The sequence below is a fragment of the Mus musculus genome, chromosome 11, assembly GCF_000001635.26.
Source record: "Mus musculus strain C57BL/6J chromosome 11, GRCm38.p6 C57BL/6J".
In the NCBI taxonomy this organism is placed as follows: Eukaryota; Metazoa; Chordata; class Mammalia; order Rodentia; family Muridae; genus Mus; species Mus musculus.
Window position 1 is genome coordinate 114197432 of NC_000077.6, and position 9189 is coordinate 114206620.

The 9189-nt window shown below is 50.4% G+C and overlaps 1 long non-coding RNA gene across 1 annotated transcript; it reads left to right on the forward strand.

The window, feature by feature from the left end:
- The first annotated feature begins 826 nt into the window (after positions 1–826).
- Positions 827–1768, forward strand: 1700092K14Rik (RIKEN cDNA 1700092K14 gene). The gene is made up of 3 exons (NR_045930.1): positions 827–892; positions 1295–1446; positions 1592–1768. It is a non-coding gene; the product is annotated as an RIKEN cDNA 1700092K14 gene (long non-coding RNA).
- The last annotated feature ends 7421 nt before the right edge of the window (positions 1769–9189 follow it).

Genomic DNA, 9189 nt, shown 5'->3' on the forward strand with positions numbered 1-9189 from the left:
TACTTAACTCCATCTCCCCAGTGTTGGGATTAAGAGAACATGACACTGAGCTGGGTTCTTTGTAGTTTTGTAGGTTCTGGGCATTGAACTAAAGTTCTCCTGCTTACATGGCAAGCCTTCACTGCCTGAGCCATCTCTCCAGCCTGCCTCAGTTTCTTCCTATAGAAAATAAGAACAATCCCGGACTTCCTTGAGATTGTCTGAGGAGGAAGGTCACTTCCTTCTGTCCAGAGGGTGAGGGCAGGTGGGGCTTGAGCACCTCAGAGCTGCTCCCACCAGTTCCCACCGTGCCCCCCTCCCCTGGTTCTTCCAGCGTCTGCTCACACCTGCAGTTCCAGCATTCTCGAGGTGGAAGGGTCAGAAGTTCCAGGTTATCCTTGGCTACATAGCAAGAAATGTGTCAAGGAGACTGAGATGGCTCCCTGGCTCCAGACATGAACACCACAGAGAAGACCGCAGTCACAGAGCAGAAAACATACAAAACTAGGCGCTTGTGGAAATGTGGTTCATATGACGGGCCTGTCCAGTGTATCGACACTTCAAGCTCTGTGAGCCCACGGAAGACTTAGGCAGTCCTGGGATAGCTTTCTTTACTGTCTTCAGTTTAAAGATGAGAAAACAGAGGCACAGAGAGGTGAGGTATTTTGTCTGATGTCACACAGCTGGAGAAGCTTGTGTAGAGCATCATCAAGATGCCAACCTTTCTCTGCCACCCTTGAAACTTAAAAGTCTGTTGTTACCTGGAAACAATATCCAAGGAGATGGCAAAGTTGGGAGGCGGCTCAGTAACTGACAATGGGGAGACAAGATGCTGTCTGGCACCATCACAGTTAGTTGGTCCAGATGGTGGAAAGCCTGTATCCAATACCTGGAGTGGTGGGAACAGGAAGAGGTGAGGACAGACAGGTGAAATTTCTCAGTAATGGTTCTGTGAAGGGGGAAGAAGGGGTGTCTCGCTCCACCCAAAGGGAGGGCTCAGGGAAGGGAAGCCTATGACTTCATCACTGGGCCCACGCCAATGACATCACCAGAAGGGCAAGGAGCCAGGCTCAGCAAGTTATTTATGGAAACGGCTGGCGGCCAGGCACAGCTCCTGAGCTGTTTCAGATGTGGTTGGATAAAGCTTCCAGCTGGCCCAGTGGGGCCTCCAAGGCCTGCAGGCAGGCGGAGGAGGAAGGCTGGAGGAATCCAGCAGCTGGGGGCAGGGCTCCAGCAGAGATCATCAGAGTTCCAGGCTTCTTCCTTCTTGGGATCTGCTCATCTCTACCCATGCTCATCAAGGGCTTCCCTGCAGATCGGGCTGGCTGAACTCAGAGAGGACAGCATGTGTGTCTGCCTTCGTGTGCACCGAGGGCATGTCTGTGCACAAGACTGTAGTATGGGCTTGCCGGTCCATAGGGACACACACTCTGCTCCCTTCCACACTGGTACCTTGAGTGGTCCTGAGTGAGTATACAGATCTGTGCCTCCTTGCACGTGTATGTGCATGCGTGCATGGGGGTTGGGAGGCAGAGTGCCCAGGGAGAGCGGGGAGGAGAAGAGCCGCCCGGGAGCGAGATCACAGCAGGAAGCTGGGGAAATATCATTTCAGCCCAAGATCCAGAGGCACTTACAGAAGCTTCAGCAAAACCAGACAAAACTTCCTTTCAATCCATTTATCAAAACTGCCCGCAGCTCCGCTTCGGAGCAGGTACAACAAGAATAAAATATTGAGCACAACCAGCAACCGCGAGACTGGAGGAGGCCAATAAATAAGAAGTTACTGAGGAGCTCGCCCTGACCCTGACGGTTTGCTTTGCCGGTCCCTCCACCTATCTCGTCCTGTGATCTTATGGGTGATGGCAGGAGGGAGGATGGCAGGGGCCCCACTGGGGTGTTTTTGATGAGCTGGGGATATGAGAGTAACTCAGCCCTATGAAGACAAGCTTCAGTGAGGCAGCTGCAGGAGCTCTTCTCACATTTCTTGGGCTGGCTAACTGCCTTCCTTCTCATAATCCCCTGAGGATGGGCTGGAGAGCTGGCTCAGTGGGTAAAGATGCTTGCAGACAAGACTTACTCCCTGAGTTCGATCCCCTGGAGCCACATAGGAGAACTGACTCCTGCCTGTTGTCCTCTGACCTCCACATGCAGATGCTGGTATGCACACTGACACACACAAATATGTGTAGTAAAGCTTTTCAAAATTCTCCAAAAGGAAACTGAATCCATGCAATCTTGAGTGGCCTGGTTGTTCAAGAGAGCATTGAAGTGAGAATAGGGTCAGGAAGCAACCAAGGGGCTTGAACTCAGTCCCCAAGCTAAGACCCTCCATTCCCATGCCCTGTTATGTGCACCTTTTAGATGGTAAGTGGAGGGATGGACATGCATCCGGGTGAGAGTCCCTCTCCCAGACCACCTGTCCTCCATTCTAGATAGAGAAGCCAACCATCTTATAAATGTTCCTGCATGGGGCCTGTGTAACAGAATGTCTTGATTTCTTCTTCCTTCATGTCCACAGAATGATGGGATCTGCTTTCTTTCCATCTATGCCCCCCGTTTACCCAGGTGCTCAGGGACCCATTCATACCACCACCCTGTTGCCTGCCTTCCCACCACCACTGTCCCCCAAGGCTCCATCGATAACAGTCTGAGTGGTTGGAGGATGCACCTCAATGCTACGATCTCTAAGGACAGGAGAAAATGCCTGGAAGGTGCCTCGAGGCAGTGGCACTGGGACACTGTTCTCTGATACACACACACACACACACACACACACACACACCATTGTGATGATCAGGGTCAGCAGAAAGGTACAAACCTATGGATGTCTAGGTCTCAGTGGAAAACCCCAATAATAAAGGTTGATGGGGAGGGGAGTGAAGGGGGGGGCAGAGAATGGCCACCAGCTGCTACAAGGATGGAAGGGGACCCTTGCTCTGCAGGGGCAGTGAAGGTCATGAACTTGAATTCCTCTGTTGTCTGAAATACAGCCTCACCTCTTCTAGAATCTTCCTAGAAAATAAATGCTGTGTCCATAGATTGCTTTGCAAAGGGCCTGTCTCCAGCATCCCTGCAGGCTTTGTGTTCCTTTGTATGCCTGCTCCCTCTGGACTGCTGGAATTCGCTGGATCTTTTTGAAGAGGGATGAGCCAAGAGTCTCTGAGCTCCTTTGGATCCAACTATCTAACTGCCCCACCCCTTCTTCTGTCTCCCCCTACTTCGGCATCTCTGGCAAAATCATCCACTTATGCACACTTGCTTTCATGCAAGGAATGTACACACACACACACACACACACACACACACACACACACAGAGAGAGATCTGTGTGGGGATGTCCTGTGGTAGCCAGAGGTCTCAAGCTAGTGTGTTCTTCAACTCTTCTTCACCTTACTTTTTGAGGCAGAGTCTCTCAGTGAATCAAGCTGGGCTGGCTGACCAGGGAGCTCCCTGAGTTCTCATTATGCCAGAGGGACAGACAGACATTGTACCTGTTTTATACATGGATGCTGGGAATCTAAACCCAGGTCCTTATGAGGCACGTTGCCCAGCCCCCACCACATTCCTTTGACAAGATGGAAGTGGAGCAGCAGGTGAATTTCCCAGCTACCACTGCTCAGGAATTTGAGGGATAGCTCCATACTGCGATGGCAAACGGCAGAATGGAACAGGCAAGGATTGGCAGAGCCGCAGTTAGCTTTCTAAGGCAATTACCACTTTATTGCATTTCTCTAAAGCTGAGAAACACCATCCCAGGAACTGCCGGCCAGCCCCAGTGCCCTTCCCTCTCCCTCCTCTCCAGCTCTGCCTCCATACTGAATGGGCCAAACTGTGTATGTGTGGTGGAAGTGGGTGGAGGGCTGGGTATCCAGGAGGAAAGTTACCAGGGCAACCATCCCAGCTCACTCTTTCCTCCGCCCTTGCAAATTTGTGACAAGAGGAAGCAGCCATTTTTCTTGGGGTGTTTGGGTACAACCTCCCAGGATCAAAATGACATAAGACACAGCAAGAAGCCAAAAGACCTGGTCCCAGCAGCCTTTGCTCCTCAGAAGTTCACAGTGTAGGCTCCTTTAAGGACTTTCAGCCAGGGTCCAGCTAGGCTCCCAAGGCAGCCCTGAGAGCCTGCTCCTGCCATGCAAGGATGAAAGACTGTCCACCCTCCAGCTTTTTGGGCTCTTCCTCATCCTCAGACTTTCTCCATAGTCGTACTAAAGGACGCTCACTACATAGGGTTGACTTGCCAATGTCCACAGGTTAGAAAGTGACATATCTGGGACTCAGGCACAGAACCAAATGGCCATCCAGCCAATGTTCTTGTTGATGTGTCTGCTGGCTTCTTTGTGCAAAGTGGTGGAGAATGGGTTTCTCAAAGCTACCTTGAGCAGCCAGAACTTTAGAGGTCAGGTGCAAGGTAGGTAACTCATCTATTTGCCTGACTTTGACTTTATGACTGTGTGTCCTATTTCAGGGGAATATACTTAGTCCTGATCCAGGGCACACTGAAGTCCTTGGGTACTCAGGAACTGATGTACAGTGGAGAGCCTTGGACCCCAGTTGGACGCTGAGGAACTACATGCCCTGGGTGGTTCAAGGTGGTTTAGGGCCGAAACAGGATGCAGACCCAGGTGTTTTAGCTTGCTTCTCCATGGCTGTGATAAAATGCTGACCAAAATCAACCGAGGGAAAGTGAGCTTGTTTCAGCTTACACTTCTAGATCATGGTCCATTATCAAGAGAAGCCAAGGCAGGAACTCAGGGCAGAAACCTAGAGGCAGGAGCTGAAGCAGCAGACAGGAAATGCTGCTTACCAGCTTGCTCTCCGTGGCTTGCTCAGCTTAATTTATTATACCACCTAGGATCACTTGCCTGGGGATAGCGCCACCCGCAGTGGGCAGGGCCACCCATGGACACACCTCCCCACATAGGAAAATATCCTACAGATATATCCACAGGTCAACTTAATGGAGGCGATTCCTCTACTGAGGTTCATCCTTCCAGCTGACGCTTTTTGTGTGTGTGACAACTTGACAAAAACTAACGAACAGAGCAATGACGCCTCTTCCCGAGGGTTTGCCTGGGTTTTGAGGCTCATCTACTCAGTTTCTTCCTTCACTGAAACAACGTTGAGTGCCGTCAAATCCTTGACCTGTTTGCGCTTGGCTGCTAGCGAGCCCATGATTCCACTTCCTGCCATGCCCCCTGCTGACTTTAGCCCAGATGCGGCCCGTGGCATGACTTCCTGATGCGCAACAAGGTCAAAAGGACTACAGTTGTCTCAACCTCGTGACCCACCTCTGATCCCCACCCTCCATACCTCAGGTTAGAATGGGTACGGCTGAACACAGGAAGTGGCGCGGAGACCGGGGCACGTGGTTACGGAGTCTCAGGCAACGAGGGACTCTGATGAGGTGGGGGAAGTGTGAACAAAGGGGGGAAAGAGAAAGGCGAACTCTTTGGGAAAAAAAGAGGTTCAATCTGATTTGTAAAGGGCACGATTTACAAATCCGTCACATATTTTACTAGGCTGGGATTTACGGATTAGCCTGTAATACTTAGGCGGCTTTTTGTAATAAAACCCTGAGCCGAGGCAGCCTTGGGGAAGTGAGGAGGAGGAAGGAGCCTTCTCTCTCTCTATCTCGCTTTCATTTTCCCAGTATTTTTTGATCTAGGCAGCCCCATTAATCTGTACTTTATCTGCCTATGGAGAAGGATTGAGCTCTTTATTGGATTTTTGTCAAGAATAAATGATTTAGTTTGGGATATTGTGGAAACGATTTTTGTGGTATTACACCATCTAATAAATGAAACAGCAGGGATCAATTCCTTTCTTGCGATGTGTTCAACAGGCAGGGTGAAATATGCCCCACAATTATTTGGTATTGCACTCTATAGATATTTATAACGGAGTGTGACTGCCCGGTCTGGGCTGCCTGGCATGGACGCTGTGATCTGCTAGCCCCTAAAGCCACTGAACTTAGGGATTCACGTGCTGGGAGCCCATGATGGAAAAAAAAATGCAGATCGAGTTCGGGGGACTAAGTACTTGAGAGAAAAGCGCACAGGGGGCAAAGGTCGGGGTTGAGGGATGGTGTTTCTCTGGGCCCGTAGCTCCTTGGCATTTCTGTAAGCTAAAAGAAGGGCAGGAAGCTGTGCAAGGCTGGCAGATGCTGGCGTGGGAGGGATGCTCCTCTTCTGGGCACTGGCAGTTCTTGCTCCAGTGCTCCCCTCTCCCGGACAATGCTTCCAGGAAAATTGCTGGAAGTACTCAGAGGTGGGAACTGGCTTTCTGCCCAGGGAAGGCTCATAAGGTTTATATTCCCAAAGGCTCACAAATATTTATTGAGAGCATATCCCATGACGGTGCCTAGCAGGGGCCCGGTACAAAATGAACCATATAGAGATGTTTGCTCAGGTTGACTGATATACAGGGAGTTTCCAAGAGGCAGATTCTCACCCATGAGCATATACTGAACTCAATAGAAGCAGGGGCTGGAGAGAGTGGGTGGTAGGACTTGGGATGGGGGACCCTGTTGTGGGGACCCTGCTTTTCCTTCCTCATCCCGTCCCCAGCATCCAGGGCCACATGCCACTCAACCCTCAGAGTCACCCGGATGTGGAGATTTACCAGGTTTCTACTCTTGAACTCTGTCAAAAGTGATCTCTTCTTGGGCAGATGAAATGGTTCGATATATGAAAGCCTGAGAACCGACGAGCCTGAGAGCCTGAGTTCAGATACTCAGAACCCGCTTAAGAAGCAAAATGCAGTATCATGAGACTCTGTAACCTCAACATTCCTACAAAGAGGCAGGAGGCAGAGAGATGAGAGAACTGCCTGGAAACTCTCAGGCCAGCCTGAGGATCATGGAATAGAAATGAGAGACACTGCCTCAAAGTCAGCGAGCGTGAGGGTCTGAGGATAATGTGTCTTCTATGAAGGTCAACAACCTGAGTTTACTTCCTGGGCCCTACCTGGTGGAAGGAGAGAACCCACTCTCTAAGTTGTCCTCTGACCTCCACAAGCATGTGTGTGCCCATAGTCACACCCATACACCACATACACAGGTACACACACAAACCCAGACACACACACACACACACACACACACACACACACGAGACATACACACATATACATACACATACACACACAGAGACACACAGACATACATACACACCAAACACACATGCACACACGCACAGGCACATATACACAGAGACATACACACAGTCACAGATACACATACGCACACACAGACATACAGTCTATGAGCCTAAACTTACCACTAGAGAAAATGTCATTTGTGACGCCGCCTGCCACAGACTCTGAATGCTGGTCACTAGGCACAATCTTTAATAAATGCTTGTGTCATACGTCCCTGAAGCAGCAGACATCAACATCTACCACAGCTCTCTAACCCAAAGCTTCTTGACATTGTTGATAACATCCAGTCATTTCCTGAGCAGATCAGACCTCCGGTGCTGGCCGTTTATGGGGGTGGGGGGGGGCTCTGCATCTTCCTCCCCCACACCCATCTGCTCTGACACTCTTATTTTTGTGTTGCCCAGCACCACCGACAGGGTCTGTTGTTATTAGTGATACTTGATCTTGCTGTGTAGCCCAGTCTGGCCTTGAATTGGTGATCCTTCAACCTCACCATCAAAACTCCTGGGATTACAAGTATGGCCCACCACACACAGTCGGGAGATTTTCTTTAAGTCTCTGTATGACATTTCTTTTGTTTACAATGGCCCTTTCACTTCAGTCCCAGCTCTTGCAAAGAAATATGGGTGCTCGGAGACTTGTGTGCTAATTAACATTAACACTCCTCACCCTGTCTCCCCAGTGTCAGAAGCTTGGAGGTTTGAGGGAGCAAGCAAGGCACATCCAGTCATAAGGATGCTTAGGGAGCCTGGAGCAAGATGTGGTCTTGCAATGGAGGAGGGTGGGGTGAGAAGGACCTCTTTATGGTGCCATTTGCCCAAACTGCCCACCAGGGGGCACTCGGGAGACTGTCAGGTGCTTAATGAGGCTGTTCCTATGTCACCTTGATTGAGTCTTGCCCTTCAGTCCTTGGCTTTCAGTTTTGTTTTGTTTTGTTTTTTGTTTTGTTTTGTTTTGAGACTGGGTCTCATGTGGACCAGGCTGGCCTTGAACTCTCTCTGGATCTTAGACTCCCAGTCCTCCTGGTTCCTCCTCCCAAGAGTGGGGATTGCAGTTGTGTGCCACCATGCCAGGATTTCCTTAGCAATGCCTCTCTCAACTGGTTCAGGGGCTGTTGTGTCAGCTGCCATGAGAGGCATCAAAGCCATCACTCTCCACAGACTCCTCTGAAAGCGCGCACACACACACACACAATGCGGGTGCAGGAGAATGCCTGAATAGCATGCTGCTTACTGACTCTTTTGTGGAGGTCTCACTGAAGCAGGCTGAGCCAGAACTTGACCTTGCTGCCACTAAGGAGATCATCCATGGTTGGAGTGTAGAGTGTAGGAGGAAAAGGAACATCCATGATAGCACAGAGCCATGTGGCCTGAAGGAGAAATGGAAAGAGCTGTATTGTCTACCCTGGGCTGTTCTCCAGTAACCCAACAGTGTGTGACTCTCTAGTCACACACTGTGTGTAATCTACAACTCCCTAGATCACTCTATTGTTGAGCCACTGTTGGTATTCCTCTTCAAGATACTGCTACCTGCTGAGAGTCGTCCCCCCCCCCCCCAGCTATTCCGGAGACTACGCCCTATCCTGCACGTCATCACCTACAGCTGGTTCCAGGCGCCAAGGATGAATTGGTGGGAATGGGCCTCCCCCCTCCTTTATAAAGCGTGTCCGCCATTAAACATTTTAATCTTGAGCAGACTAGCATGTCTTGGTTCCATTATTTCTCAACCTGCCTATGCTCCCTCTTTTCTTTCAGTTCCAAGATGCCTTCCAGGCTCGAACCCGGACATGAGAGCCACAGGCTGGCCCCAACACTCATGCTCAGAGAGAGTCATACACTGTTGGGTTACTGGAGAACAGCCCAGGGTAGACAATACAGCTCTTTCCGTTTCTCCTTCAGGCCACATGGCTCTGTGCTATCATGGATGTTCCTTTTCCTCCTACATGCTACACTCCAACCATCAGGAATCCCCGTGATTCCACCATTATTCTTCCCCACTGCTATGACCACCATGCTAGCTGAGCCTCCATCTGACCCTCCTGTCTCCCAA